General features: G+C 45.0%; 1 protein-coding gene across 28 annotated transcripts in view; it reads left to right on the top strand.

Moving 5' to 3' along the window:
- The first annotated feature begins 282 nt into the window (after nucleotides 1-282).
- Nrxn3 (neurexin 3) overlaps nucleotides 283-25,392 on the top strand; it is a 1,618,001-nt gene continuing 1,592,891 nt past the window's right edge. For 27 of the 28 annotated variants that reach the window (XR_015621666.1, XR_015621667.1, XR_015621670.1 and 24 more), the window contains exon 1: nucleotides 283-596. The gene's annotated coding sequence lies outside the window, so the exon portion shown is untranslated. 28 annotated transcript variants of the gene reach the window in all.

Here is a 25,392-nt window from a genome sequence, read left to right on the forward strand (position 1 = left end):
TTCTTCTTTTAAAGAAATCTTTATTTGGAGTCTTGCTCCAGTTCTGGAGAGGAACTCTTCTCTCAGCTGGGGTGAGGGTGAATAATACTCCAGAGCCCAGTTCTTACAGAGAGCTTCGGAGTGCCCCTTCCCTAATAATATCTTCTCAGCTATTTGCAAAACACCCAGCGAGGTGATGAAGCCCTGAGCCAGGCAGCCTAGCTGTCTCTTTAAATGCCGGGGTCTGTGAGGGAGAGGGAGGGGCCAACTCTGGAGTGCGTGAAATTCCTGGGCTCCTCTGGCAGTCTCAGGCTCAGAGCGCAGCTCTACACATCTCCTCTTGCATGCAACTCACTGAGCGAGGGAGAGGCAAAACATCCTCCCCTCACGCAGCCACCACCGGCAGCTCCAGAGACACAGGACCTGCTTTTCGCACCTCCAGCATTCTCTCTTCTTCCCTGCCACTCCCTCCCAGAGAGAGAAAAAGAGAGAAAGAAAAAGGAAAAGGAGTCAGAAAGATTCTGGGATTTGAATCTTTCCAAGGAGGAAACACCCAGCAAACTCAGTTGATTAAACACCAAACTGACAGATTCCCAACTCTTCGGTTCAACTCCGAGGTAAGATTCTGGGGGAAAAGGCAGGCAGGCAGGAGGCAAACCGACCCCAGGTTTTGTCCATTCCAGGAAGAGGTTGCACTTGAGAGGGTAGAAGTTTTCTTTTGGGAGCGACCAACCTAGATTTTTTTCTTTCTTTTTTCATTTTTCTTTTAAACGCTGGATTTGAGGACCACAACTGACCACCGGAATGCATTTTCAGCTCCTCCTGTTTTACTTGGGTTTCTCCTGGAAGTTGTGTTCTTTTACTCGAGACGTTAGGAAAGTCATTTAATGTTTTAGATTTATTATATCCTTCCTCTTCTTTTACTTACTTGTGTGTGTGGTTTTTTTTTTTTTTTAAAGACTTTCGCCTATTCGATTGGATTACTAATCCAAAATGATGTGTGCCTATCACTTCTCTTTAGGTTGATCCTTTTTTTCTTCTTGACATTTTGAAGCCACTTTCTTTCTTTTCCTGGAGAAAGGACTTTGAGAATCATAGGAAGACAAAATCGGATGGAGACAGGGATTTCCCTTAGCTGTCAAGAAACTGAGGTGTGTATGTGTGTGTGTGTGTGAGAGAGAGAAAGAGTGTGTGTGTATGTATGTGTGTACACACACTCATGTGTGTTTTTTGGAGGGGGTGTGGAAAGGTCATTCTTTAGTAAAATTTCAGCTCAGACTCCTGTTATCTTGAGGAGGCACACTCAAGAGGTGAAAAGGTTTCCTGTGTGTGTGTGTGTGTGTGTGTGTGTGTGTGTGTGTGTAGTGTAGGCGCACAAGTATATGTGTACTTCTCTCTTTGGATCAGTTACAAGGGAAATCTTCCTCCTCTGCCTTCCATTTGTTTATATTAATGATTTAGTAGCAAGCTTGTCTGAAAACTTCCACTCTGTGTAAGCACTGTGGGTTTTGCAAGCTCTGAGTGACCTTAAAGCCTGGTTCGATTTTTTTTTTCTTCTTTTTCTTCTTCTTCAAAGCTCTGTGTTGTATCCAGAGTTTGGGCTTTCTCTCTCTCTCTCTCTCTCTCTCTCTCTCTCTCTCTCTCTCTCTCTCTCTCTCTCTCTCTTAACCACAAAACTTAACTGCTCTAGAAACATTGTACTGATTACAATGAAAAGAAAAAAAATCCCCCAGCCTCCATCCTTCCCCAAGCTAGTGATGTAATACCAACCTATGGACTCTGCTGCCTTGCAGGTGACTTATCTTGTGGGTACTTGTTAAAAAAAATTAATTGCTCCCTTCCCTTATTAAATGCATCCTTCTTTTGATTTTGCTCAGAAAAAAAAAACGTTATACGATGAGAAAATTGTATATGTATATATTTTGCGCACTATTATTGGGTTTAGATAGAGTGGGTCTCCCTTCCTTGAATTTTATTTTGTATTATTATTATTATTTTCATGCAAAGGTCAAAGATCGTGGAGAGCTAGTCTAGGATGGAGTGATCCCAGTTGGACCGTATGAGAGTAGATAGACTAGAAACTGTCTTCTCTCCGCTTCTTTCAGCTAGCTATTTCCGCTTTGGGGAGAGAATATTTCTTTTGCTATCCTGACCCACCCCAATATTCTGATTTAATTTCCCTCCCTTGTGTCTAGAGGATAGCCCCAAGAGAGAGGGGAGCACTCCTTGTCACACCTGGAAGATGGTGTAGTTTTGGGGGTCAGATGACCGTATGTCTTTGTGACGAAGAGTCTGAAGGAAATTTGAACTGCCAGCATACTGGGTGACTTGGTTGCTGGGATAGTCTATCTGGGGGCACCTGGAGGTTAGTCAGGGGAGCCCACAGAACAGTCCCTTTCTTAATGTGCTGCTGTGGGTAGAGCCTTCCTACATCGTTCAAGGGCTTCAGCGTCGCCTTTCAAGTTACAATGGTCCCGCTGGCTATGATGGGCAAGTTTACCTAAGGGCTGCTGGGTACGTGTCGAAGGGATGGTGGGAGAGACCAGGCAACGCTGGTATTTTTCTTTCTTAATCTTCAGGCTTAATCTGCCTAACTCATATTGGGGTAAACGATATTTCAGACGGGTACTGCTTGTGCAGATGTATTCCTATTGTTTGATTTTTTGTTGTTATTGGGGAATGGAGTAAGGGCTCTTGGCCCATTTTCTGCAGCCCTGGGTTCACCCTGCAAACCAATCTTCCCTTTTGGAGAAAGGGGAAAGGCTGGACACTGGAAGTTCGCTATTAAAGTGAGCAACAGGGCTGGGTTAGAAATTTTTTTTTTTTATCCACTGGACTGTGCAAATGCCCCTTTCTGGAGCTTTCCAGCCCTTTCTGATGATATAATAATTTTTGAAAATTACTTCTTAAGAAGCGAGACCAGGAATCAAAGGAATTCTAGATTTCGAGAGACTACTACGTCTTTGCTTCTCTGGTAGCTTCCTATTATTTATTACTGGGGAACCGATGGGGTATGGCCTCCGTTTTCCTTGCTTTCTTTTTTAGTGCTGCGTTTCTATGTTGATGGTTGCTGCTTATATAAGGAAGGGATGTATCGAGGTGGATTGATGCTTGAGGTTTTGAGATCGGCTACTGAGATTGGGTGGCGGTTGGTGTGTTTGTCGATGTGCATGGTAGGAAGGTCTTTTCTTTTGGATGGTGGGGGACAAGGGAATGGTCGGAGAATGGTAGGTAGATGAGATGCTCCAGTGAATGGGGACGTGAGGGGACACAGAGGTGAGGTTGGAAGTCACCGATTTGCAGAATTTCTGTCCTGTATCCCCCCTTTCTCTCGCTCCTTGAAAAAAAATCCATTATCTCTAAAAACACATTATTCTTCAATTGGCCTTTTAGAGAAAAGAGAGAGAGAGAGAGAGAGAGAGAGAGAGAGAGAGAGAGAGAGAGAGAGAGAGAGGGAGGGGAGGGGAGGGGTTAATTTGGTGAGGGGGCTTGGTTGTAATTAGCCCACTGCTGCAAAACTGAGATACACAAATCCATCGGCACCAGCTTTGGGGGCTCCGAGAAGCAGCGGAGAGAAGGGGTCGGGTTATCAGCCTTGGATGAACAGTGTAGGCGGTGGGGTTGGTGTTTGGGTATTGTGTGTGTTTGTGTCTCTGTGTGCGAGCAATTTTGTCTACTCCATCACCAATTTCCCCTCCGTCCTCCCTCAATCCTGCCGTAGTCTTACTTCCATTTCCATGCACGATCCCCTCTACCCTCTACCCAACCCCCTTTCCTTCAGCCCTTTCCATCTCCATGAAAAAATTCTGATTCTGATGACTATGCGGCTCTCTCTCTCTTTTTTATTTTTTTTTTGTCTTTTCGCTACACAACAGTGGTGCGATGGCCTTTCCTACATGCCACACGGATGCAGCCTTCTGATAGGAGGGCTAAGTCGGCACATCCACACACGCAACAACACACGCTTTTGCACACACATTCTCTCACACACAAGCAACCAAGGGCTTGATTGCATTCGGTTGGTTTTGATGCGTTTGCCTCCCCCACCCCACACCCACTTCCACCTCCAGCCATGGCCCCTTTGCCCGTCTTCATGCGGGGGAACACAGGAACACTGTAACCTTATCTTCTTGCCACCGCTGCCGCTTTACCCTCTTGCTATTATTCTCTTTTAAATGCTGTGATGTGTCGCAGTTCATGGGATTAGTATGTTGTAGGGGGAGGATACCTTACGAGGAGGTGGGTAGATGACATTAATGATTTTTTTTTTTTTGGGCCAAATAAGCACTCAGTGATAATGATCCAATTTAACCATCCATGAAATCTATGTTTGCGGCACACTGAAGGGAGGTTGCAGGGGAAAGCAGGGTCTGGACCTCTGGGGAACTTGATGCCTGGAGAGCAGACACAGCCCCCACCCCCATGCACATGGCTATGTGCTCTCACACACGACAACACACACACACACACGCACAACCCTGATCAGTGGACTGTGTCAAGCCGGAGGGCACTGCAGAATATCCCTGAGACTTGTGGTTTGTTGGGAAGGTAGAGTGATGTCTTTGTCCTACCTAGCTCTCTGATGTATAGACAATGCAAGGTCTTGAAATTCTTGGTGGCCTTTGTGTTGCCTTTTGTATGGGGGCTAGAATGGTGTTTGTGTTTTTTTTCCAGACAGAGCTGGGCATCCAATTGGATGACATGGGATTCTCGACCCTGTATGCGTGTGGTTCAGATAGGAGACTGACTGATATTTTTGTGCTGGGTGGCTGTGTGCAGTGTATCTGTGTCTACTGAGGAAGTAGAGTATTATGGGGGAGATAAAGGCAAAATTGGGGGCATTTAGCAGGGGAGGGGAGAATAGAATCCTCAAGGAATCAGAAAAGAGGGTAGAGGGAGAAGCTGTTTGCAACTCTAGCAGGAAGCCTCAAGTGAGATTCCCGGTCCACCAAGCAAAACTGTGGGTGGGTGAACTCAAGGGTGATGGGTGGGTGGATGGAGACTGAAGGGGGAGGAGGGACAGGTGGGTAAAATGAAGGGTTTTCCCTGCTACCTACCCAGAGCTCTGGGCTGAGCTCAGAGGAAGGCTTTGCTTTCCTCGTAGGTATCAGCCACCTCTTGGGTGGTACGGCCTTGTCGGAAGCTGCAGGCTGCGAGAACTGAAACTGCCCTTGGCCATGAGATCAGCTAGAGTCTCCTGTTCTCTCTGGCTTCAGCTGCTTTCATGATCAGACGCCATTTTCCCCTTCTTCTTCTTCAGCTAGAGGTGTGTCATGTTATTAGCAATTATAAGTGAAATTGGAAAACATTAAAAAAAATCCTTAAAGCAAAATGTGGATTGTCCCATCTCTCCTGTGTTGTTCTCTCTCCCTGGCACTGACCTTGAGGAGTTAGGGAGAAAGAGTTACGTCATTGCTGGAGAAAGGGGAGAGTTGGGGAGTTGGATGTCTGGGAGGTGGATTACTGTGGCAAACCCAGAAAAGAGCTTGCTCCCAGAATCTTGGGCTGTACTCTCCTTGTACAACCTCTCAGGTGTAGATGGGAGAGTTTCAAACGAGACAAGCATCCCTTCCCAAGCATGACACCTGGAAATATACTCTGTCTCAGTTGTCGTTAGGCCCCAAGGCCTTCAGCATGCACTTGCTTGTAAAGGCCCAGTTGTGCTGCAGTGCTCATCTGTGGGCTAGCTGCGGCTTCTCTGTGGTGGAAGCCAAGTGCAGCTGGGCCAGCCACAGGTGGCTGTGCTAGGCTTGGGGCAAAGGCTGTGGTACTAGCAATCAGTCCCTTCCTGCAAGTCATGGTTCAAATGACAGCTCCTCAGAGGGGCCTTTCTTGACCCGCTTCCTGAAATAGTCCCCTTTAATATTCTGATGTTCCTCCTGCTCAGCTTACTGTCTTGAGTTTTAATGAGTTTATCATTACTGAATATTGTGTAAAATATCGATTATATAGTATTTAATTTCTGTCCATAGAATGCAAGCTCTGTGAGGTCAGGGACTTTATTTTTGTCTATGTTCCCAGTGCTGAGGACATTCCTTTGCACATAGTGGGTGGGTGTTCAATAAGTATCTGCTTGTCGGAGGGAAGAACCATATGGGTTTGGGGATGGAGTTGCCTCTGCTTTTGTATGTTACTTTCTGGGAAAGCTGAACTTTGCTCAGGGCTATCTTCGTTGCGCCTGCAAGTCCAGATCTGTCGGGGTAGTTGTCAAGCATGAACTTTCTGATTTCAGTAAAAAGCTCTTTTCTCACACTGGCTCAGTGGCCCCTCAAGCTCCCTCACCATCCTTACCCTCATCAGATTAGAGATGTTTTACTTATTATACACTCCCTCAGACCCAAGATTTTTTTCTCTCTATGTAACATCTCACTTAACCCTCCAAGTAATTCAAAGCAGCATACTAATATTATTTGCTCTGTTGACAGAGAAGGAGACCCAGACATTACTAAAGTAGTCTGATAAAATGACAGATCAAGGCTCGACCTCAAATCTGTCTTATTTCAGAGCCTAATCTCATGGCCTTCATATTATGTGCTTAGAAGGAAAAGGGAAACAAGGCATCTTCCCCTTCAGTACCCTCAATACAAAAGGGGGAAGTGAGGCTCAGTAATGACATGGCTTACTGAAATCGTATATAACACTGATATGGACAAAGCTAGAATCCAGGTTATAGCCCTTCATAGCTGTCTCTCAGGTTCCCTTCATTCATCAGAGAGTGGGGTCTTGATGTGTCTTGGAGGAGAACAAGCAAAATGTTTGTAGAGCTAAAGAAATTATGGATGATGTTTCAGCGTACTTGGGCTTCCTGGTGAGCTCTGTTCCCAGGTTGCTAGAGCCAGAGTAAGTCAAAGCTATCTTTTGAAAGCATTCAAAGAAGAGACTCCAGTGTATGTGTGTGTGTGTGTGTGTGTGTGTGTGTGTGTGTGTGTGTGCGCGTGCGCGCTCATGTTAAGGAGTGTTCTGAATGTGCATGTCCTCCTTCTCTAGAAGTTATAGGATCTCCATGATGCAAGCAGCCCATGTCTGCATCCTGGCAGCCTGTGTTTGAGGTGATGGTAGGCTCTCCCAGGCTGTTAGCTCTTGATTCTTAATGAGGGATGTATAGACCCCCACACCGTATATTTCAGTTTTGCTCTTAGAGGCTGGTTAGAGATACTAATGGTGTCAAATATGTGTTAAGGTCTTTTCCCAGTCTTCTCTGTGCTACCCTATGGTTAGATTTGAGTGACCCTAAGTGGGGTTGGAGATGGATGACCTTGATGGGTGTTAGACATGAATGACCCTAAATAGGGGTTAAACATGAATGACCTGAATAGGAGTTAGAGATTCTAGCCAAGAGTACATCTATTTGTTTGGAGGAGGTGAACAGAGTAAAATGGAGCCTTAGAACCAAGGAAGGGTTATCCTTGTCCAGATCCTTGAAGCTTGACACCTAGTCATTTCTGTGTGACCTTGAGATGGTGTAAATGAATGCCCTGGTTTGTTGACAGTTCCTGTTTAGGACTATGTCCAAGTCTAATTATTAACTCTGAACTGTGTCCTGGTTTGGATGATAAAATATATGATCATCCTTCTTTGAGATGACATCACCTACTTTCTCTTAATGGGACAGAAGAAGGAAGGTGTACACTAGAGTCAGAAATCCAATTTTATCCTCAGAAGGTAGCCAAGAAGAGAACCACTCTCTAGTGATGCTACTAATTGCCCTCAATTTTCATAGTTAAGACTTAAATCTTCTAAGTGGTCCCCATACTACTATATCTCCATCTCTCTCCCAAGCAGTCCTACTAGAGCTAAGGATAACATTTGATTCCTGACTATGCACCAGGCACTATGCCTAGTACTTGACCCATTCTATCTTGCTTAGTCTTCTGACCATCCTGTAGGAGAGTTACAGTTATCATTCTACTGAGGATAAAAGCTGTTAGGTAACATATCCAAGGTCACTAGGTTAGGAGTGGCATGCCTAGCTTTGAAGACTTTGGTCTTAACCATGGTGCCATACCCCATCTGTGGACTTGATGCTGAGAGCTGTCCCAAACTCTGGGATATGCTTAAGAAGTTGGTATGAGTTTGAGGAACTAGGATTAAAAAGTGAGGCTGCTGATGAAGGAGTGGAGCCACTCCTAGATTTTTAAGTAGTGTTTTGGAAGTCTGTCTCCTATGTCTCAGTGACCTTCTTTACTTCAAGTACCAATCTGAGGAGGGAGTTAGGTGGTTTAAAATGGTGGATGGTGGGCAGAAGAAGATGGAGAACCAAACCCATCTCTGCTTTGTATTATGATCCAGGGCCTTATGGGGATGGGAGGGAATATGGCATTGTGCTGTCCGTGGTCCTGAAATTAGGGCCTGACCCTTAATGTGAGAGTCTGCTAAAGAGACAGTTGTCTAACACCTGTCTCATCTGCTATTTGATTAGATGGGTGCCATCCTCATTTGATGGAGAAGTTGACAGTTGAAGAGACTAGCTAGCATATTTAGAATTGTCATCAAGAAATAGCAGGTCTTAGTTCTAAGCTTGGGTCTCAACACAGAGACCTTGCTCTGTACTCTCTATGGGGCCATGGAATAGAGGGGGCATCATTATTGATAATTAGAAGGGGGCATATTTCTGAGAGAAGTCTTCATATCAGTTCCTAATGTCTGGGCAAGGCTTTGGTCATCATCCTGGTCAGCCACTACTGGTCAACAATTCCCTCACTCCAGCTATGGCCAGAGATCTGCTGCTGCTCTTATGTTTGAATGAGTGTTGATTCAGTTTGGAGAAAAGCAGAAAATGGGACCCTGTATGGTGTCACAGAAGGGGTGCCTGGGAGTTCCCTCTCTTTCCAAAGAGCAACAATCTATGTACTCACTACAAGCTAATTCCCAACCCCTCTGCCTTGTAGGACAAAGGCAAGAAGGCACTGAAGGCTTCTCTCCAGAGACAGGAATAGAGGAACGAAGAGGGAAGAGACTGGGGTTTTCTAGGCTGACTGACCCTCAGGAGTAAGAAGGAACTTTTTCTTGGTTGAGAGGCAGGGATGAAGGGAAGCACTTTTTTGACTGAGGGGCCCCTCTATAGCCCCCAAGCTGAGCAGCATTAGTGTCGTTGCAGTCCCATTGAAGACTCTGTTTATTTTTCCAATAATGTGTTAATTAAACATCGATTTCCGGGTAGAGGAAAGGGAATTGGATTGCCAGAGCTAAATGGAGTGAGGCAGATTGGGAAGTGGTGAGAGGGGCCCCCATGCTGGAGTCAGCATTCTTCAGAATCACCCCAAGAGGACAGAGGGGTGCTGGGGCAGCCTTCTGGCTCCCAGTTTGCAAACGCTATCTCTATAAGAGCCTTTGAGAGAGGCATCCTTTCTATTTTGGTTGTCAGCTGTCTGTGGGATGTTGGTCCAAGGAGGAGGTACTATTATCTTCTACTTTTAGGAGCAATTTTAGCTTATGGAGAGATGTTCTGCCAAGTTTTGCTCTTGGTAAGAGTTAGCACATTGTTTAAGTGAACACAGAGTAGGTACTTTTTTATAATTCTACTTTTCAGATGGGAAAACCCAGGCTCAGAGATAGAACAAATTCAGAGAGTAAGACTCAGCAAGGAGAAGGAGTTTTAGGGGCTAAGGAAATGGCTTAGTAAATCTCTCGTATGGCTAACAAAAGCACTTGAGTTTATATCTCTAGTATTGTCTTAAGGATGCTGCTGTTGTAGCATCTTTTGTGATCCCATTGCTGGGGGACAGAGACAGGCAGGTCTATGGAGCTCACTGGTCAGCCTGTCTAGTCAGTTGGTGAGCTCCAGATTCAGTGAGAGACCCTGTCTCAAAAAATAAGGTGCAGAGTGGTTGAGGTAGACACCCAGTCTTAACGTCTGGTTCCCAAATTCATGCGTACACACATGCACACACAACTGCACCTCACACACCCACATGACTACACACATATCACAGGCACACATACATAAACTTATACAGGCAAAAGGGAAGGAAGGGGTATTAGAAGAATTTAAAATATCAGTGGTTGTCAGAAGAGCTACCAAACTGTCTGAGCTCCTTTAAAAGAAAAAAAAAGGCAACCAATAGAAGCAAATAAAAGCATTTGGTGTTTTCTCATTGACTGGGGTGGTTTGGGCTCTCAGTCTGTGCCAGCAACTGCATTAAGTGCTTTTTCACACAGGGTAGGAGGATTTATTGTGTAGGTATCAGGTCATACCACCTCTACTGTATAAATGAGGAAACTTCGCTTGCTTGAAGTTGCAGAGCTGGTAAATGGTTGGATAAAATTTTGATAAGGATGTCTTTGAATTTCATTACCTTTTGCTCTATGCCAAGAACACGGATCATGGCTCAGTATGTTGCCTAAAAGTTGTAGAAAACAAGGACTTGGAGAGGGACCCACTGGTCAGATTGTAGACTCCACAGGTATCAGGTCCTACAGCACAGATCTACATCTGATGCCACATCTCAGACATCAGGTGGAAGAAGGCGTGTGTGTGTGTGTGTGTGTGTGTGTGTGTGTTTTAGGGACCTGTGCATCATATTCAAAGCAATGCAGGTTTTTATACCGTGACTCAGTGGAGCCTCTTCTACAGAACAGGTAGTGGAGGGCTGGAATGGTTTTATACCTCTGCAGTGAAGGAGGAAGTGAACAGGGACACACATCCAGGACCCTGTGGGGCAGCACTTATGCCCATCATTTTCATCTTAGTAGGAAAATAGCTCTCAGACATTGGTATTCATCAGATCTACAGGCATCTTTGACAAGATGTCCCCTCACCCTACCTGCTGATCTGAGATGTGTAGAGAGGGTAACCCTGGTTGCTGTCTGCAAACTAGGCACTGTCTGGGGGAAAAGGAGAGGCTATAATATTCAGGCCAGCCTAAAACCCCTTGATTCCAGATACATGAAGAGTCCTGCCCCCTTTTCCCTAGAGGCAAGAAAAGGGAATATGTTGACTCTTATGGTCACCTGTTGATCTGTGAGGTTTGCCCTTCCTTGGCTCAGAGCTCAATGTTCCCTTTTGCCATGAGAAGGTCCATTTACCTGGACTGGGTCCCTATACCCACTGTAGTACCTTGTTTTATAGCAATGCTGAGGGAGGGAAGCTGATCTCATCCTGGAGACTCAGTAAACCCCATCTTAGGCTTTAAAAAAAGAAACCAACTAGAGTAACTCTTGCAGCAATTTGAGTGTTGAGAAGCATGTCAGCACCAGCCTTGCTGGGGTTTCCCCCAGGGATCAGTAAAACATCTTCTCTGGGGCTCATTTTAAGCTTTTCTTCTAAAGCTGTCATAAAGTGGAGAATAGTTGGAACCTTTCGGAGCTGGAAGGGACCATGGTGATTATTTGTGCCCATGTTAGTATTCTATTCATTTTTTCATTCATTTGTTCATCCAACAGACATTTATTAAACATCTACTACATCCCGGCACTGTACCAGGTTCTGGGAATACAGCCATAATTGTGAGAGGCATTTGGTTCATCCCTCCTAGAATTTCAGCTTGGGTGGAATGGCAACTAGACAACACAAAAATATAATTACACATTGTGACGAGTGTTCTGAAGGAAAAGTACTGGGGGCTCTCAGAATTAGATAGATCTCTAATTTAGCACGCTGGCTCCAGCAGCTTGAATATATCAAGCACCCACTATAGGCAGGCAAGTGCTGTGTAAGGGGGTCGGTCCCCCATAGAGTACCTTATTTAATCCTCTTAGTGAATCTTGGCGGGAGGGACCCATTACTATGCTTGTGTTGTTAGAGAAGAAGAAACTGAGGCATGGAGAGTCACCAAGAACGCACTAAACATGAAGCTTTATGTTTAGACCTGAAGGAAGGATGAAGGTGAGGAGAGACCTAGAACAGAGATGCTAAAGCAGGAGGAGATGAGGGTTCAAGGACAGCAGTAATATGTTTAAGAGACTCGTGTGTGATGCTGAAAAATATGGAGTGGACAATAGATGTTCACACCACAAAATTACCAGGTGAGGTAATTCTTATCTGAGCTATGTGCAGTTATTCTGCAATGGAGATAGACTTCCCACCCACACTGTGTTGGATATGATAACCACAATTTTGCCAGTGCACAACTGACAAATGTGTTGGTCAGGGTGAGGCACACCTGTAATCCAGGAAGAGGGAGGCAAGAGGATCAGGAGTTCTGAGGTCTGCATGGGCTAAGATGTGCCTGAGGCCAGCCTGGACTACACAAAAAGACTCAATGGGTTAAAAAAAAAACCCGACAAAACAACAACAACAGTAGCAGCAGCAATGAAACCCTATGCCTCCCCCTCCACCTCACTCTCTTAAAAAAGCAGAGAAGAATATTCATTCTCCTGGTTTCTCAGAGCTCTTGGATGCTAGCCATTTTGGGAAACATAGAAAAAGTAGAAATTCAAGCCCCTTGTTGCAGGGGATGGAAGCTAGGCTTGGGAGGTCTGGTGCCAGTCACAGGGAAAGCAGCCGGGAGTGGCAAGGCTGCTTGGAGTCAGGTTCCTGGTCTCTTAGTTTCTGGCTATGAAATGATGTCATTCTCAGGTATCAGCCCTCTGAGCATGCCCTGTCTAGGCTGCCTGAACTACACCTTTTGAGTGGTGCTAATCATAGGAGAGGAGGCAAGGGACCTGTCATCAAACTATAGACCTACTTCTTCAGGTAGGTAACCAACACAGGGGAATGCTAAAACAAACACTTCATAAAGCAAGGTTCTCTCTTCACTTGGAGAGACTATTGCTTCTCCCTCTTGTAACAACCATTGGGTCATGTCTTCTGAGTTGGTTGGCCCCCCAGGAGTCCAGAGCCTATGTCAGCAGCTCAGGTGACAGCTCTTGTCTGGTTTCTGCTTCCAGCTCACCTTTCTTCCCTGCCTGTTGCTGATTGTAGAGTCGCTTTTCTTTTGTAACTCTGCTCTCACCAAGATGCCATGTGAGCCTCCCCTTACATGCTCTCCTGAGGTTGACTCACCTTATTTGTGTGGTCTTCCAGCCAGCCTCAGGCTGAGCTACAATAAGCAGATGGGACTGGAGCTGAGACAAAGTTTAGGGCTTTAGGTTTTGGCCTTGGGTCATAACCATGAGAGATGGGCAGGAAGATGTTGAAGGAGTCAGGAGCCAAGCTATGGAACACTGATGGAATATGAGTTTCTGCAAGATTTTCAGGACATGTGATTTGTTTCTTTGATTGTTTCCCTAACGTGGAACTCAGCAAGTTTGATGTAGGGACAGATGCCCCATGGAATGAAAGCTCTTCATGTTCTGACTTTACTCTCTTCTAGAGGTTGAAAGGCTAGTTCCAGCCAGGGGCAAACTTGGGAGTGGGCAGACCAGCTAGCTCTCTGCTTGGGTTCCACCAGGGATAAAAGGATGGGACCACCTCTATACTGACTTCTAATACTGCCAAGAGCAGTGTATGAAAGCAACAGTTTGACTCTCTTGCTTCCTGAGATCTAGACGGAGAAGAGAAGGCTGGCCACCTTCTCTGGGAAGGGGCAGATGTGTGGGAGGTATGAAGGCTGACAGGAGTGGGTTTTGGCACGTACATGCTAGTCGCTTAGTCATTTCTTTTGGATGTGTGGGGTTATTATTATTTTCCTAGCATCTAAATGCTTATAAAAATGATTTTATTACTACAAAATAATGTGTGTATGTGTTATAGAACATTTAGAAAAATCCCACAAACAAAAGGCAAGAGACACCTGGCAGTTCCCTCTCCAGACGGTCAACCAATGAGGGAGTTCTGGTAGCTGTTTTTCTGGCCTAATTTCTAAGCATCTGCAATCCTGGACATGTTCTTTTGTTTTTAAAGAAGTTCATTCACTCATTTAACAAGTACTAATCGAGCACCCACTCTTTGCCAGGCACTGAAATCACATTTTGGAAGCTGTCACACTAGCCTGGTTTTTCACTTGAAGATGCATCACGAACACGCTCCCACAACAGCCACTCATGTCTCCAAGCTTCCAGATTTAGATTTGGGGTGTAATGAGGCAGTTGGCAAATGTTGCCATCTCAGGTCTTATCTTAAGAAGGAAGCAAAGCCTGCTGAGCTCCTCTGTCCTTGGCACCCTTTGTGAGAATAAAATGTGTCCTTTTGCCCAGGAAGACAAGTACGAGGTAGAAGAAACTTTGAGGGTGAAGATACTGCTCCCTATTCTTTAGTTTTAGAATCTGGGTTTTTCTGAATGAACTGTTTGTAGAGAGGAAAACCCATTTTCTTACATGGCATTTGGTTCCTGAGAAGATGGGGGTTGGGTGTGGGTGGGTCTAGAGTTTTGGGACTGCAAATGTTACAGTGCGGAGGGGAGGACTGGGACCCTTTAGATGACTTGCTCCAGAGGGTACAGGCTGACAACTGAACCTGAGCTGGAGCCTGGGGTGCTGGGTGAAAGAAAGGCTCATAGACGGATAGGGGTTGGATACGACATAAGCAGTCCAGCCTATCCTGGGGGGACAGAGGGCCTTGCTTGAGTTAGGGCTGCAGATTTAATCTCACTACCACTCAGTGCATATCTGAAGTCCCACCTCCGCCTGGGAGATGTGTGGGTGAGAGAGAACAACACACTCTGTAATGCCATTGTAACTCACAGAGCAAGGTGGTGCAGTGAGGACTTCCATAAATTCAGTGACACATGTGCCTGTCAGGTACTCCCTTTGCACAGGGCAGAGTACGGAATGCTAGGTATAAGGAGAATCCTGTCCTACTTCTTGAGAGAAAAACCCGTGCATCTACATGCCATCACTTTAAGGGAGCTTGACAGTGTGGGAGAGGAGGAACACTATGATTTCAAAGGAAGGGGTAATGGATGCTCTCCTGCCAAGGGTTGGAGGCAAGGAAAGGTTCACCAAGGAGGTGGGATTGAAGATGGCTGGGTATGACAGAAAAGAAAACCTGAAACCAAACCCAAATAACCATGGAATTCCCACAAGTATCAAGAGGATTTTACCTGCCCCCTACTGGAGGGTAAAGTGCAGAGTTGGAGAAGGGCCTCAAAGGTACTCTTAGGGGATGGTAGACGTTACTCTGAGGGTCCCCACATTTGGTTTAGCCTAGTTATGTCTTCTATAATCAGCGCCTCAGTCTGTTCTTGCTCAAGGTAGTCAAAAGGATTCATGGCTGCACCTCTTGCCTTCTAGACAGAAAATGCTTTTTCCTTGTCAATGGATCAAAAATCTCAGACTTTATTTCATTCAGACCAGACTAGGTCACATGTCTCTATTTAAACCAGTCACAGGGCATTCTGGTGCTGGGGTGGAGGCAATCTATCCCCTACCATGTGGCTACTTTCTTGATGGTGGATGAGAATAGCAGTTGCTTGCGAGAAACTCGGGGGTGGGGCAAAGGCAGTTAGGTCTTAGTGTGTGTATTCCTGTCGGAGCAGTTGCATGGTTTGACACTTTCCTGCAGGAATAGAACAGTTGCCGCGGAACCCTCCCTGAATTTGGTGGTGAGGACATTGCTTGTCTGACACAGGCTCTGGTCCCTCAGTAGAAGCCACCAAATTGGGCCAGTGAGCTAAGTCCAGAATAGGGCCCACGTGGGTGTGTCTGACTCATCCTGGTGTACATGGGGAGGAGGAAGGAGAGGCAGAGAAGGGGGTAGGTAGCTACAAAGGGCTGAGTGAGCCAGGCTTCCTCAGTCTCCAATGCTCTTCCCCCACCCCCGTGGTTCTTCAGATAAAAGGGACCATGGATCGTGTTGGCCTGAGGGTTAGTGCTTTCCAGGAAAAAAAAAACTTCTCAAGGGCCTTGGGCTCTCCAGGCAGAACCTCGGGGACAAGAAACTGACTTCATGCTTTGTAGACCCTAGTTTTTTTTTATTCCTTTGCAGCATATGTGTGCTCAGCTTCTCTAGGACAGGCTTTGATGGATGGCTACTTTGGCAAAATTACCATGTCCCTGGGCATCTGATGGCTTTAGGACCACTGTGCTTGTTTCTGTTCAGAGTTAGCTGGGCCTCTCTGTGCTCTGGATGGTGGAGAGCTAATCTGCTTTAGGTCTCAGAAGTCACAAAGATGCATTTTTTGTTGTTGTCGATTTTTGCTTCCTTGCAGACCTGTCTGTCTGTCTGTCTGTCTGTCTGTCATCTCTCCATTTTAAGGTAAGACTTCCACCCTGTGCTGACAAAAGAGTTTCTTTGATTTGTCAATTTCCTTCCTGTATTGTAGATTTACTGACATAGAGGGAAATCAAACAGGAATTCGGGATGGAGATGGCTGCAGGGCAATAGCATGATGCTCCATGCCTTCGCTGGCTTGGCTGCTCTGAGCTGGTGCTTGGGTGAGCTGAAGATTTTGAATACTGGTGAAAGACACATGTTAGAATGTTAGGTTTCTCAGTCACTGACCCTATGACCTTGGACACTTGACATCCAAAGTTTGTGAAATAGTCAGGAATGATACCTTGTGTGCTAGGAGTTTCTCCGTAGGCGTGTGTTTCTTATTTTTGAGTGTCTCTGAGGTGGCAGTGAGAATGAAGCTCTGAGTTATTGAGGCCTCCATGTGCGCATGTGCATGCATGTGTGCTCGTGCGTGTATACACACACACACACACACACACACACACACACACACACACACACAGGCTGCCTCAGTTTTCTGTGTGTGCTATCTGGATTCTCATGGTGAGATGGCCCAGAAAGGAAGGATTAGGACCCTCAGTTTAGCAGAGAGAAACAGAAGTTCAGAGCGGTTAAGTAATTCACCCAAGGCTTCTCAGCAAGTTAGTGAGATGTATAACTGAGAGTTTTGTCCTTGAAGATGCAGTGGTTTGGATTTTAAGAGATATGCTTTAAGTATGTGCTTGGGGTAGGAGTATGCATAAACATTTAATGGCAATGCCTTACTTTTTATGTATTTATTATTTACTTCCTCAGTCTGTGTATCATTCTGTGTAAGTCAGAAGTAATTATACAATTTTTGCAGTTGGAGACATCTGAGGATTGATTAACTTGATTAATGTTGTCTAATTCATGGTTCATTGAGACATGATTGGAACCTTTGAAGTCTGATGTCAGAATCTTCTATTGTTGAGAGGAGCTTGTAGTTCTGCCATGACCACAGCAGTGAAGACAGAAATAATCACCTTATGTGGATCAGATTCGACCTATAGGAAGCCTGTGTTAGAATTGAGAACATAATAGTTCCCTTCTTAGGCAGGTCTCCCTGTGTGGACAAGGCTGGAGTGGGATTCCTTATCTTTCCTGTCCTATCTTGCAGCTTCTGGGTCACAGCCATTGACAGCTGTGCTGTTCCCCTCCCCCCTATTCAGTGGCCCTTTTTTTCCTAACACCCCTGTAGGGTTTTGTGAGGAGTATGAATCAAAGAAGTTAAGAGTGGGGTTCACGGGAAAGGTGCATGGAGAGTTTGGGGCTTTTTCAGAGATCATGTGGTATGAGTTAGGGTAGGATGTAGGAAATATCCTTGTGCAGTTTCTGGGAATGGGTTTGTATCTTTCAAGTGAGCTATGGAGGGGGAGGAGTCCTAGTTGGAGCTGAGGGACTTGGGCTTTTGGGAATAAATTCACACAAGAAGCACCTTTAATCCTGGGGATGCCTTCTCTACACTTCTGTAGGTTGATACTGTCACTTTCATTCTATTGATTGAGAAACAGGACAGACAGATTTCATTGCTTGTGTCTCCTAGATAGTAGATCATGAACCAAGATTTGAAAGAGGGGTACAGGCTTTGGTACTCTGTGATTCAAGAATATCCATGTTAGGAAAAACTTGCAATTACTTTGTGTTTTACAGATCCATAAAAGAGATGAGTTAACTCTGGATAATTGGGGAAACAGGCTTAGACACCAAGTGAATTCTAAGATTAATGATGTCTAGGCTGGAGGTTACCCCCAGATCCATCTCAGTTTGGTGTAGGCTTTTGGAGCGCAACTTTAACTTCATGGAGGAAGCTGGCAAGTCCAATGGGATGGTCAAGCTCTGTGCTTTGGAGCCTGCATTGAAGATTATTGGGGGACTGCCAGGACAAGTCAGGAGACCAACCAATAAGAGTTAGATGACCACACTGCAAGTCTGATGCCATAGGTACCTGGGCAGTAGGGACAAATTGCAAATGTCAAATGTATGGAAGGTTCAGCCTAGTAGTCAGGGATCCAATGTTCACTGAGCTCTCCTTGGTCATATAGGTTTTATAGTCTGAATTCATTAAGACCTAGAACATGGGCTCGGTATACTTCCAGTAGGAATGCAGTGAATCTATTTGGTGTGCAGACTTTGGGCAAGTTACCTCCTCCTCCAAATCTCAGATTTATCTATTACAAAATAGAAAAAGTCACACCTACCCCACAGATTGGTTGAGAATATTTCATGAGTCATCAGAGGTAAGCTTATGTGGTCTCAGACTTAGGTCTGCCTTAAACTTCTCTGTAATTTCAAATGTATGTATGGATCTATCCATTCACCTTCTTAGTTTATACAATCTGAAAGCAACTCAGAATGTACATATTTCCAATCATCCCTACTTTAGAAGTAGGTTTTCCCACCCTGCAAATTGCTCCGACTTATCAAGAATTTTCCCTCATTCCTTCTGGACCTCAAACCTCACATTCAATCTACAAGCAAATCTAGTCTGTTCATCTTGGACATGGACCCAGAGGAGAACATACTTTTTACCTCTATGGTCTACACTCACCCTTTTTCCTTCTGTAGCAATGGGCTTTCACTCAACTCGTGCTAACTATGGATGCTGAACATTTGTTTTTCTCTATTTTGTATATATGTTTATTCCTTTTCTCTCACTCACTCTCTGTCTCTGTCTTTGTCTCTCTGTCTCACTCTATATGTGTGTGTGTGTGTGTGTGTGTGTGTGTGTGTGTGTGTATGCATGCCCATAAATATGTGGCGATCAGAAGTCAACCTGTGGGAATCAACTCTCCCCTTCTACTGTGTAGATTCTTAGGATTGAACTTAAGTCACCAGGCTTTGAACCCATACCCACTGATCCATTTTTTCCTGCCCTCGAGGGGTTTCAAAATGAAACTCTGATATGTCACTCATCTTAGAATTTTCTAAGTCATCCTATGCCAAGCCTAGATGAGCCCAGGGTCTGTAGGGTCCTTCTCATTCTGCCCTGAGCATGTTAGTACCTTTCCTGCCCCTCCTTTCAGTTTCCTTGATCTACTTTGGTCACACTAGTGGCTTTGCTGCTCCTTTAGTTTCTAAGCCGATTCCAACCTCGAGCCTTCTTTGTCCTAGATGGTCCAGTCCCAAGCTAGGCTTCCCCGGATCTGGTTATAATCAAGATTCTTTGCATAAGGTTTCCCCGAATTCTCTTTCTGGAGTAGCACTTCCTTTCACAACACTTTCTTCTTCATTTTACTTTTCTACAAGCCTAAAAGCACCTGACATGTGTGACATGTGTGTCTGTTGTACTTGTTCATCATCTCACCTGAATAGGACCTCATGCCCCTAGGGCTGGTGGGTATGTTTTTTTTATTCCTGCATTGTACCTCTCAGGTGGTGAGCACTGAGCCAACATCTGCAGAGTGAATGCCTTTCTCCCTCTTCTATAGTCTGAGTTCATTGGGTCATCGATGCATTTTAACCCATCCTTGAGGTTGGAACGAGGACAAGTTAACCAGTCTCAGTTCTCTTCCCGGAACTACCTATGAGATACTGGCCTTAGCACTTTTGCAAACAGCTTTAAATTCTTTCTTATTATAAAAGGGATGAGTCTGTGCAGTTCAAAATAACAGCAGTACAGTTATCCAAAAGGCCAAGGCAGATTCAGAAAACAGAAATTCACAAGAAAGAAAATGAAGAGGGGGCTGGAGTAATAACTCAGTGGTTAAAGTGCTCGCTGTGAGGGCTTGACGACCCAAGTTCAGTCTGCAGCACCAACCCATGTGACAGAGCCAGGCATGGAGATTTGCACGTGCAAGCTCAGCTCTGAAGAATGAAAGCAGGGTGATGCCTGGGACACATCAGCTAGCCTGACTAGCCTAAGAGTTAAGCTCTAGGCCAATGAGAAACCACATCTCAACAAACTTGGTAGAACTAGGTGTGATCTCATAAACCTTTAATCCCAGCATTTCGGAAGCAGAGGCAGGTAGATTTCTGTGAGTTTGAGGCACACTCAGGAGGAATATTGCTAGGGTAACCAAGGGCCCTATGTGCCCTGGTGAAAAGTAGAAAGGTAGGGAATTATGTTGGACCCAATTAATCACTACTACTATTAACCACCTTCTTCTTCTTCTTCTTCTTCTTCTTCTTCTTCTTCTTCTTCTTCTTCTTCTTCTTCTTCTTCTTCTTCTTCTTCTTCTTCTTCTTCTTCTTCTTCTTTTCTTCTTCTTTTCTTCTTCTTCTTCTTCTTCTTCTTCTTCTTCTTCTTCTTCTTCTTCTTCTTCTTCTTCTTCTTCTGCTTCTGCTTCTGCTTCTGCTTCTGCTTCTGCTTCTGCTTCTGCTTCTGCTTCTGCTTCTGCTTCTGCTTCTCCTTCTGCTTCTCCTTCTCCTCCTCCTCCTCGTCCTCCTCCTCCTCCTTGTCCTTCTCCTCCTTGTCCTTCTCCTTGTCCTCTTCCTCCTCCTTGTCCTCCTTATCCTCTTCCTTCTTGTCCTCCTCCTCTTCTTCCTCTTCCTCCTCCTCTTTCTTGTTCTCCTTCTTGTCCTCCTCCTTGTCCTCCTCCTCCTTGTCCTCCTCCTCCTCCTTGTCCTCCTCCTCCTCCTTCTCCTCCTCCTCCTTGTCCTCCTCCTCCTCCTTGTCCTCCTCCTCCTCATCCTCCTCCTCCTCCTCATCCTCATCCTCCTCCTCGTCCTCCTCCATATATGAAAGGAAATCAGTTAGTTTTAAGGTAACACTCTTGTATAAGGGAAGAAAGCAAGGTGCTTTTTGAAGGACAGAAGACAAATTAATTTTACCTCTTACTTTGCTTATTTTTCAAAGTACCCACTTGAATGAGACTTTCTTTAAGCTCATTAAACTGTGTTTTAATACAAGAAGAGGAATCATTGGTAAGACATGAGACTGAGGCAGGAGAATGGCAGTTATTGGAGGACTTAACCACAGCAGATGCTGCATACATGGTACAGCCTTTCTCCCACTCCCATGGGCATATGTTTCCTACTTGAATGCCTGAAACTACAAATAGGGCTAAACCTGTATATCCTGTGTTCCCCCCATATATGTATAGTGAAGGTCAATTTATAAATGAGACATAGCTAGAGATTAGCCATAATTAATAATTAAATAGAGTTGTAACAATACATGTGGTAAAATTGATAGCATAACTGCTATTGCTCTGGGGCCATTATTAAGTAAAATAACATTACCCAAACACTAAGCACTGTGCTTCTCTGGCAGGAGAACGATACTAGGTGATTGGCAGATGAGTGTAGCATACACAATGTAGATGCTGTGGGCAAAGGGATGATTCAGATTTCAGGAAGGACAGTATTCACAATGGTGGGTAAATGAAACTTGATGAAGTTTTTCTGAACCTTCTCATTTAATGTTTTAACATTGCAGTTGACCAAGACTTATTGAAATGGAAATATGAAAGAGTAGATAAGGTGGGAGTGAGTATTGTAGTTATTTCATTCTCATAGCAATCTTAGTTCTGGAAGCTGAGTATAGTATGGGATTATTAAATTATTTCTTCCTTTTAAACCCCATGAACACGTCTCTAGAGTGTGTGCATGTGTGTGAATGCATGTGCATGCATGTGTGTGTTTCTTAGAGATGTAGTCCTATTCAGCTCCAGTCAATTAAAAAATCTTAATTGGGCATCTCCAGACACTATAGTAGGTGCTGGTGATGGAGTGAGCACAGTGGCTGTAGGGGATACCTGGTGGAGTGGAAACCTTTTGGTGGCTCTATTGAGCAAAATTGATGAATTAAGTGAGGGAGACAAGGGAGGGATCTGTATGGAAGGCTCTCTGGATGTTGATGTGAGTAGCCTTCAGACAGTTGGCTCCAGAACTCCTCTCCAAGGGATGGCAGCCAGATCCAGATCTCCAAGGCAGCTATCACATATTTCAGTGAGGCCAGGCTAAGAGAGGCCTTGGAAATGTCAGGACTACCACTTGAATCTTTGCCTTCCTTCCTTGAAAGATATTCTTTCCCAAACTGATTTCTCCTCTGTCCGAGGCTTCTGCGTTCTTGACCCACTTCACCTCTCCAGGACTAGAACATTGAGAGGATGGAGGCATTGAACTCTTACTGAGCTGAAAGAAAAATCAAAATCAAAATTCACTCAATTTGGGGTTCAGTAAGGCAGCTAGATCTGGTTCCTATTCTGATTCTGTAGATGATGTTGTCACAGATGGCTCCAGCAGTAAAGGTTTTTCTGTCAGCTATGGAATCTTAGTGCTAATAGGAAGCTTTGGAATCCAGTTTTGGTTCTTTGCAGAGACACCTAAAGTGACACTTTAAGAAGTAGAGGTAGGTTTGGGGTCACATAAATAAAGTCACACAACAAGTTGATGTGGGTTTGCCTTGGCATCTGGACACAGTGGTGCTTAAAATAGCATGAAGCTTGTTAGAGACTTTAAGAACACACATGTAGGAATTCTAGATGGGCAGGACCATTTGCCCCTGTAATGCAAACAAGCCTAGCAGTGGCTTTGGGTGAAGGCTAAGGTCTGTATTCTCACAGAATTGTATTTCCTTCTAAGAACCTTGAATAATAAGTAAGAGTGAGACTAAAAGAATCAGTGTTATGCTTGAATGTTCTAGAAGACCAATTCCTGGTCATCTGTCAGCCCTTGCCCTTGGAAAGCCCTCTTCCGGGGCACTGGAGCACTGTTGGTGGTGGCTTGGAAACTCTGCCTTACTTTCTCCCTGCATTGCCTGGCCATCTTGCCGCATGTCCTTTGCTACTTAGGGTCTCTCTTTGATGCAGGCTACTAAGGTTCCTGCTGCCCCTCTGCCTCAGGAATTTGACTCCTGGAGAGGAGCTAAGTGCTGAATTTGGAGCTGTGATATGATGCATGGTCACTTAAGTCCTTCTCTCTTCATGGTGTGAGTTTTCTTGTGCAGCGGGATGAGCACTGTGCTCAGAACCCACAGATTAATCTGGCTTGGCCTTGCTTTGGCATTTTGATAGGTAATGTGGAGTGTGACGGAGAGAGCCTTGGAGTCTTTCTTTGACATTTACAATGGCTTGTATCATTGGCATTTTTCATGTCTGATCCAGCACAGTGGTTAGGAGTGTGTGTGTGTGTGTGAGTGTGTGAGTGTGTGTGTGTGTGTGTGTGTGTGTGTGTGTGTGTGTGTCAGGGCTGAGGGGTCAGTGGATCCATTAAGGTTAAGTTCATCCCATTGAAATTAAGTTTTTAATCACCTGCATGAGCCTGCTGACTTGAGATGTGCTACTTCTCTGAGATCCTGGGCAATTGTTGCTCTGAGGCTCAGGCTGTGGCCACATGGGATGTTTAGACAAAGGAAGGATATATTGACCCCCACTGGTAATCAAGAGTTAGCCTTGGGTAATCTGGATACACCTGGCAAGAGATGGGTGAGGTAAATTCACCCTCAGACTCAGTCAGTTGGAGGAGGTGGTATTAAAAGGAGAATACTGTTAAGTTTTGCCAGAAAGAACAAGGAGTGTACAGATGGATGGTTAAAGTGGAGGCCAGGATGCATCAGCCTCCTGGAGTGAATTCTCTTAGCCCTCATTCTGTACTATGCCCAACTGGGCCTGTATTTCAGCTTTGAGCCTTTGCCAGAGCCTAGCGAGTAGTCACCACCCTTGCTGGCACTGACCCCTTGGCACTGGCTTGAACACCATTTGTCTTTTGGTCTAATCTGCAACGTGTGCAGATGCAGAAGTGGCTCAATTGATGACCTGTCTTCTGGAGCACTCAGGGGATCCTGGGGGACTCTGTTGCTCAGATATTTCTGAGGTGTTAAGGAGTCCTTGGTAGAGATCTGTGTGGGGAGGTTAATGATGACTGCCCTGAATACTCCAATCACTCTTTCTTTCCTTATCTGGTAACTTCGGTTCAATTTAAGTAAGTTTTACATTTCAAACTGAGATAATGTTTAAGGACTATAGTTCTTGAAGGCTTAATTCACAGGGAAGTGAGAAAATGAACTTGCAGAGGCTCTGATGAACCAGGCACAATGCTAGATGCATTCTTTGCATTATCCATCTGGGGTTAAACCATCATCCTGCAGGGTATTTACTGGTTCATTCGTTCATTCATTCATTCACTCATTCACTTAGCGTTGAGGAAGGCAACAACCAGGCTCAAACCTAAGACTTCAACAATAACAGTAAGAGCCATGAAGACCAGGGAGAAGGCATCCTTGGGCTACAACTTGCATCTTTGATGGATGTGAATGCCACTAGTAAGGAAAGGCTATTTTGTTTCCTTTATTCTCCAGATGAGGAAACTGAGCAGAGAGCCAGGTTGTTCACTGACAACCCAGCAAAATGGAAGAGCTCTTTTTCAGTCTAAACTCTTTCTGCTGTGTCCTGCTACCATCAGCGGAGTCCTGGCTGTCCCAATTCTAACACATCAACCACATCATCTTATCCATCCTTACAAACTGTCATTGGTCTAATTTCACAGATAGGAAATGGGACCTGAGATATCTTTCTTAAGATCGCACTGCTGAATATCAGAGGGATTCCAATACAGGTCTGTATGACTAAGCCGAGGTGTTTAGTCACAGTGTCACAAGATGCCAGCTTGGTCGCTTGTAGACCAAGAGATATTTATCTTTTCCATTTTTAGAGATGCGATTGCTCTCCAGGGAATTCCATTGTCATCCCTCTAGACAGCACAGTGTGGGACTCAACACACGAGTCTCCACCTCCTTGGGCAGAAACCCTGCTCTGAGTGCTTGCCTCACTTCATGGCTCTCTTGGTTAGGGTTTTACTGCTGTGAACAGACACCATGACAAAGGCAAGTCTTATAAGGACAACATTTAATTAGGGCTGGCTTACAGGTTCAGAGGTTCAGTCCATTTCCATCAAGGCAAGAGCATGGCAGCATCCAGGCAGGCATGGTGCAGGCAGAGCTGAGAGTTCTACGTCTTCATCTGAAGGCTGTAATGGAAGACTGGCTTCCAGGCAGCTAGGGTGAAGGTCTTAAAGTCCACTCCCACAGTTACACACCTACTCCAACAAGGCCACAGCTACTCCCAACAGGGCCCCATATACTAATAGTGCTACTCCCTGGGCTAGTCATATATAAACCATCACAGTGGCTGATGGACTGAGCACAGGCATAGTCATATCACTCCAATGTCCATTGCTGATGTTTAGCCATAGAAGACAAATCCCTATTCTTATCTGTGGGTTCCTTGAAAGAAAAATGCAGACACTGCATACCTACCTAGTATGGGTGGTAGAAGGCATTGCTCATGAGAGTAGAACAAAACTATAGGAACTATTTATCTTGGTAATGAAAAATAATTTTCAAGGATATTTGAAACAAAGTCATATGTGTGTGTTGTGACAAGTTGGATGGTCTTGTG

This window comes from Rattus norvegicus, chromosome 6 (genome assembly GCF_021556685.1).
Source record: "Rattus norvegicus strain SHRSP/BbbUtx chromosome 6, alternate assembly SHRSP_T2T, whole genome shotgun sequence".
NCBI classification, from domain to species: domain Eukaryota; kingdom Metazoa; phylum Chordata; class Mammalia; order Rodentia; family Muridae; genus Rattus; species Rattus norvegicus.